The 7,283-nt window shown below is 38.8% G+C and overlaps 1 protein-coding gene across 1 annotated transcript in view; it reads left to right on the forward strand.

Annotated features, from left to right (window-relative positions):
* The first annotated feature begins 38 nt into the window (after nucleotides 1-38).
* The window catches only part of bcl9l (bcl9 like), a 54,137-nt gene continuing 46,892 nt past the window's right edge, over nucleotides 39-7,283 (forward strand). Inside the window, 1 exon segment of the mRNA XM_016490640.1 lies at nucleotides 39-572. The gene's annotated coding sequence lies outside the window, so the exon portion shown is untranslated.

Below are 7,283 nucleotides of genomic sequence, written 5' to 3' on the forward strand. Positions count from 1 at the left end.
ATATATATATATATATATATATTCTCAGTAAAGCCCTTTGTAAACTATCAATTTTATAATGATTTATAATTTACAATTTTATTAATTATTTTAATGTGAAAGTGTGTGCTAATTAGATGATGCGTATGATTATGATCTAATATGAGAGGAGCTCATTGAAACAGCAGGAAACAGTCCTGATATAGGCTAGCTCTGGGCGAGCGAGCGAGCGTGCGTGCGTGCGTGTCACTCATATGTGTGTACAGTGAGGTGAGTAATGAGCGCGAGAGCGGCTGTTTGTCTGAGCGCCTTCTGCTACCTCTACACTACGGGCTGGAATATGCAGACAGCGTCTCCAACAGCGGAGTCATGATCTGCCGTCTTCTCCGGGACTCGTCTAACGCTCGGAGCCGAAGCCGAACAACATTTTGAAGCATCTGATATTTAACCAGCGGCTTTCCTTCGGGGCATCGCGTTGGTCGCTTAACACAGCCGAGCAGGATCTTGCGCAGTGGCGGCGGACACTTCGAGTGATGTCGGCTGGCCGTCACTCTTGACATCGGCCTCCGCACGCAGACTCACAGCGGAATGGGGTAGGCAAGCTCCGCGCTCACCCACCCACACAAGCTCGGCGCAGAATGCGTACTAAACGCCGAAGCATCAAACTGTCAGTTAGCTGCATGTATCGCGGCGCGTCTGTAGCGTAGCGCTCCGGCGCTGAACTCGCAGTCACAGCAGCAGCTGTAGGGGATCCTGGAGTTAGCCTCGCCTGCTAGCTGCCTCTCTTCAATGCAATGGATGCTACTGAGCTGACGATAGGCTCGGAGTAACGTCGGGCCCGTCTCCATGTGACCGTAAAAAGACACGAAATCCAGGAAAGACTTGTAGCTGCTGCTTAAGAGTGAGTTAGGGCGTTTTGATTGTCGTTTGAAGGTCTGGGTCGAGGAAAACGAGCTAGGCAGTTACAATGTCGCGACAGATTGGCAGAAAGAGGCAGGCACTTGAAGAGTGTGACGGTGAATGTGGCCGCTGCTCACCATTACGTTCATGAAGTCAATGGAAAAAAAGCGGTCGTCTCTAGTAATACCGTCAGCATTAAAGATGGGCTTTTTACAAAAGTGTGCTGCAGCTGACAGGGCATGCATAGGCCTACAGGACATTAGTTTCTATTTGAATATTGTGCAAATGAGTGTTGTGCACGCATTCAACACACTTGAATGTCCTTGAATCACACAAAAAAAACATATCAATCCAAGAGGCATTTACTGTAAACAAAGATAGCACAAGCAGTTTGTAAGCAAAACATTACAGGTTTTAATGTGTGTTTGGCATGTTTCAAATGATAAAATGCACTTCAGATTGAAGATTTAAGATTATTTAAACATGTTCTATTGTCGAACATTAATGGAACATGTTCTTAGTTAAATGGGATGTTAATTTACTTAACATCATGTTGTTAGAAACATGTCTGCTTGCTTTCTTCCGTGAAACACGGAAGGAGAATGTTTGAAGAATGTACAGGTTGCTCCTTTTCGTGTAGTTACTATGAATGGGGATTAGCTTTCAAGCTTCAAAGAGGAGGCCAAAGTATCATAGAAGTGATTCATATGATATTCCAAAGCCAGCTTTGTGTGAGGAGCAGACTGAAATTTAACTCCAATGAGCTGTTAACTGCTGTAATTGGATCATTAAGTCAGTGAGCTGAAATCAAGAACCATGTTAGTCAAATTATTGAATGAATCATTCAAACTGGTTTTATGAAATGGATCAACAGATTGGCTGAAAAGATGATTTCATTCCTAAACCAGACATTTTCTCTAGTGAACTTTTGTAAACATGCAAAGGAGAGTCAAGACAGATGTCAATGACTACATATTTGTTCTGTTAGCTGTCATATACTGTATGGTTTCAGAAGGCCTAGTTGTATGGACCACTTTTATAGTTCTTTATATGTTTTTTTTTTTTTTTAAGTAATTTTGGCTCTTGACCGCCCCAGTACTGTAAAAAAAAAGTACAGTACCCCAGTACAGTAAAAAAGTGACCAGGACATGTTTCATGGAAGAAAGTCAGTCATATGGGTTTCTAAACATTGTCAGAAATTTCATTTTTTCGGTTATTCTGCTAGGACACGTGTGTGAACTTGAGGGGAACTGACTTTAATTTTCAGTAGTTGCAAAATGATTTAGTGAAGTGTATTCTAGTTTCAGAGAAAACAATGATATATTTTGTGTCTAATGGAGTAAAATTAAAATGTTTTTAAAGGGGCCAAGTGTTTTTTGGCATCACTGTAGCATAATTCACCTCAGTATATTATCGGATATTGTTGTGGAAAATCACATGATTGATTTATTGGAGAATCTAAAACAATCTGATGACCTTTCAAAGATGATGTAGTCATATTTATCCTGACCGCAAGCTTTTTTGATGTTGGCATGACAACTAATGGTCTTGAAGGAATAATTCAACCATGGTCAACTTTGGAACACAGTTATTCTGCAGAATTGGATGAGCCTGAACACTATAAAACTAAGACTGGTGCACTACATTCTCATTTACTTTCCAACTACGTTCCAATTAATAAGCTATATATGAAACTTGTGAACCTCAAAATAAGGTTTATTAAAAGCCTCATTTACTTTCATTGTGTGGAAATGAGTGCCTGGGACTTCTGTAAAATATCTTCTTTTATATGGAAGGGAGTGACATTCCTAAAAAATAAAGGTTTCGAAAGTTTTTTTTTTTTCCCCCAGTGATACCGTAGAAGAACCATTTTAGGTTCCCTAAAGAACCTTTCAGTGAGCAGTTCTTAAAATAACCATTTGTTTCTTAGTGTGAAGAACATACATTTGAATAATTTGAAAGAACCTTTTTCCACTATAAAGAACCTTTTGTCCAATGAAAAGATTCCATGGATGTTAAAAGTTCTTCATGGAGCTTTATTTTTTAGAGTGAAGATGGTTCTGCAGGATTGGATGAGCAAGCAATCACAAAATATAAATTTTGGGGTTGAAATATTCCTAAATAAAATGGGTTATTTGGTGAGAAAAGTGCACTGTGGGTCTTGATTTAATCTATTGTGAATTGATTGGATTGTGAAAGTGGGGGCTTGATGACATCACACGAAAATGTTAGTAGCTTCAGAGGCAGAGCACAATACTTTTTTTGATTATTTTTAAATTTGAAATAATATGCGCCTCTGAATCAGGAGTGTGTATTAAGAAAAAAATGGCCTTCATTCTTTATATTTGAATAAACGTTTGCGTCCCATTCAAACCCCTCACTAAAGAGTGCTACCCATGTTCCCCTAATTCTCTTTTTCCTGTCAGATCTCCAGGGCCTCAGTGACGCAGGCTGATTAAGTTAGTGGTGTGTGACCCTATGAGCTGACCCCAGATCAGGCAGAGCTGATAATCCTGCGGTTTCTCCTGATAGTTTTGGCACAGAGGTCTGTTTAAATTAAACGCGTCTTTTCCCAATTTTTCCTCCATCATAAGAACCCGACAGACCGTCAGTAGTAGTCAGCAGTGTGAGCGGAGAGAGAGAGAATGTGTGAAGTGTATTTCTGGCAGTGTTTGGCTGCTCTTTTGCCCATTGGCCATGCAGGCCATTAGCTAGTGCTGTGAGCGTGATATCCTACCACGCTATTTTTAGAAGCTCACAGAGTTTGCAACTTGATCTGAATTGTCTTTGAGGCTCAAGGCTCACAGCGTGCTCTGCCCCACATTGGCTCAACACCTCGTAGACATCAGTGAGTGTTTTAGAGCGAACCGCTCGAGGGATCTGGCTTTAAAGTGATCTAGATTAATCTATAGTGTTAAAGCTCCAGTTGTAACGTCACTGAGATGAGAGAAATGTGACGTCAATCTCAAATTGAGGTGATGATGCATCATCTGTGAATGGCGAATGTGCTGGTTTTGTTTAGAAAATTCACCTACCCATGTCTGACCCTTTACCCTGTAGCCTTTGCATAGTCACGCTGGAGGGACAGTACGGTACAGACATTATAGTGCATTGGTAGGTGTTTACCCAACATAATTTTGCTTTGAGACAAGACATCAGTCCTCATTTACAGATAATTGTACAGTTACATCATTACATGACAGCAATTCCATCTCATTTATTCTGCAACAATATAGTTCATACATACAGTGACTTGAATACACTTCTTCTATGATGCACATTCTTAATTTCTAAATTGAAATTCATTTTTGAGAGCATTAAGTCAAAACTGTCAGGGTGGTACAACTGTCCTGATATCATAATGAGAAAAAAAGCCTCATTACAAAAAATCGAATTCTTAAAAAGAAAACCTTATTAGTACTGTCATAGATATTTATTAGAAATATATCATGATACATAAATCAGGAAAGAATATAGAGAGGACCTCTGTTAAGGTGGTGGAATTTAATTGTAAAGTGTCATGTGGTGCGACTTGCTATAACACAATAATATATATATATATGATATTTGTTAAACAGATTTGCCTAATAATATACTTAAAGTCATGAAATCAAAATTAAAGTTTTTAAGGTGTTAGTATCAATATGTTAGTCTTAAGGTTATCTATAAGGCAGTGTGCTCCAAAACAGTGACAAAATTCGCATTTAGAAGATACAAGCATTCAAAGCTTTCAGTTCGTCACTTCCGCCCAAAACGGCTCAACGGTTTTTTTGACGTCACATCGTACTTCAGCTTCTCATCAAACTTTCTGTCCAATCAAATGCTCTCTAGAATCCGAAGCACCCACCCCCTACACTATAAAATAGACGCTGAAGCCGCGGCTGAAATCGGTCACTTGTCCACAGAATTAGTATTTTCTGTACAGTGAATGGCACGTAGTGCACTATATAGGGGACAGGGAACGATTCAAACAGTGTAAATATGCTTTCCATTGAGGAAAAAAAGAAGTCTGGTTTGGCGCTGTGTCACGCTAACCACCGCACCGCACACACACTCTGCTCCGGTCCAGAGACACGATAGCACGGAGCGGATCACATGCGTGAGTCGGCGCAGACCATAAAATGTATCTGAGCTATTTGAATTCTACACGGAATGCTATATTTTATAGCAATATGGATGAGATTGTGGCTGGCATACCCTGTCAAATGGGCTGCTTGATATGTCCCGCCTTGTCTCCTGTTTCAGTTAAAATGACGTCAACACATAGAGTAACGCTGCGTGATTCTAAGCATTTCAGGGGACCTTTAAATTATATTTACAGACTTGATGATTAAGATGTGCACACCAATATATTTACAGTATAAAGGAAAATGTTTATTTATTTATTTATTTATTACTTTGTGGTTACTGCACATAACATTTTTAGGATTAAAATTAGGGCTGCATGATAAATTGCATGCGATATTTAACGCGCATCTTATCAGTAAAGCCGGTGCGTGCTATAGTAAAACAAATACATGAATACGAATGCAACAGTATGGTTTAAGAGCTTGGCACATGATTTAAAAAAAAAAAAAAAAAGTTTTTTTATTTTTTATTTATTGTGGACACTCTTATACAGTTACAGACTAGTATGTCGCTGACTTTATGTGAGATGTCAAGTTTCTCATGCAAACTTTCTGGTGAATTCACCACAAGTGTGTATGCAAGCAAATGTGTTCCTACTCTCATTATAAGCTGTCAAATCCTGATTGTACTTAATGAGGGATTGTGTGTATACAGTTACTTAATTAGCATAATACACGCCCAAACCATTTCCATATAAGGGCTTTCCGCGTGACCTCTCCTGTACAGCCATTCAAAAGTCTCTGCAAACAGGTTTCGGAACACTCCCTCCATGCAAAGTTGGTTAAACAAGCAGACAGTCCACTCAAACCCACACCACTGATGCAGTCAATGTTGCGGTGTTGGGTTAGTTGGGATTCTTAAATAAACAGAGCAATGTTTTGATAGCAGCACAGTGTTTACACAGTTTTTTCCAGAGGAATCGACCTAGAAATTCCATTTTTATAGTTGTCTCTATGTATTTAACTGGATAAGATTCATTATTTTAATATTTAAAAAAATAAGTTCCCTATAAAACGTGTGAATTTAGAAGCCTTCATGCACTGGTTTGTGTGTTACAGAAAAATTTTCTTCCTGGACACTTGTGAGTTTGCTGAGGAATTGAGTGTGGTTAGAGTGACCTGAGTTGACCTCAAGTTCAAACCTACAATTCACTTCTGCTTCTGTGAAAACAGTAGAGGATAAACAACTGCTTTAAGGAACTAAACTAGACTACATTGTGATGTCACATTTTAGCCAGAAGGAACATTTATCTGATAATGCGCTTGAATTCTTGAGATTCTTTTTGACTATTTTGTATAGATACAGTGAAAGGTGAATGGGGAAACGATTGGGGGGGAAAGCAGGAAGTGAGATCACTGACTGACACAAGCTGGATACTAACTGAGCACCACAAACGCTAGACAGGGGCATCGGAACAACCCGAAAAGCAGGTGGGGAGACGTTATAAATCTGACTTCACTAGTATGACACAGATGGAAATATGTGGATACTCATATGAGATACCATTTCAGAAAGGTCAGTCACTCAACATTTTTGTAAAACATTGAATAATTTAATTCTATTTCTAATTATAGTTAATTCTATAAATTCCATTACTTTTTTAATATATAGGCACAGCTTTGGTCATAACAATTAATTGTGACATTTGGTTTAGCTCATATGTAGAAGGCAATATTTTGATAGGTGAGCGTTATGATTTCCATGTGCCGCCCGCATACACATTCATTTACCCTGCAGCCAAACCAACCTGTTGGCAGAGACTTGATTAGGAAACACGGTTGTGCTTCTGTGTTTACCATATTTTATGAGCTCGATGAATGTGTATTGTTTAATGTTAATGAATGAGTCAGTGGATTAATCTTCTCAGTCTATGTGGATTTCCTTTGTGAACTTTGGGTTGCATGAACTTTCAATGACTGGACAGAAAATAGGTTCCAGTAAAAACATCTTCATTTGTGTTTTGAAGAACTTTACTTACCCTCAGACCATCCAAGATGTAGGTGAGTTTGTCTCTTCACAAAACATCACAATAATCCACAAGTATAAAAGACATATTTGTTTAGAACGGTTTTGGACTTGATCTGTGCATATTTCTCTCTGTATTCAGACAAGTCAAATTTTTAATTGGAGAAAGTGATGTAATGGATAGAGCCAGAAGTCACAGCTTGAAGTTTTTGCTTCAAAGCATGCAGCCTTTCGCTTCTCAAGATATTAACTGATGAACTGGTGTCGTGGATTACTTGTAGATTATTGTGATGTTTTTATCAGCTGTTTGG

The sequence above is a fragment of the Sinocyclocheilus anshuiensis genome, unplaced genomic scaffold, assembly GCF_001515605.1.
Source record: "Sinocyclocheilus anshuiensis isolate Anshui unplaced genomic scaffold, SAMN03320099.WGS_v1.1 scaffold569, whole genome shotgun sequence".
NCBI classification, from domain to species: domain Eukaryota; kingdom Metazoa; phylum Chordata; class Actinopteri; order Cypriniformes; family Cyprinidae; genus Sinocyclocheilus; species Sinocyclocheilus anshuiensis.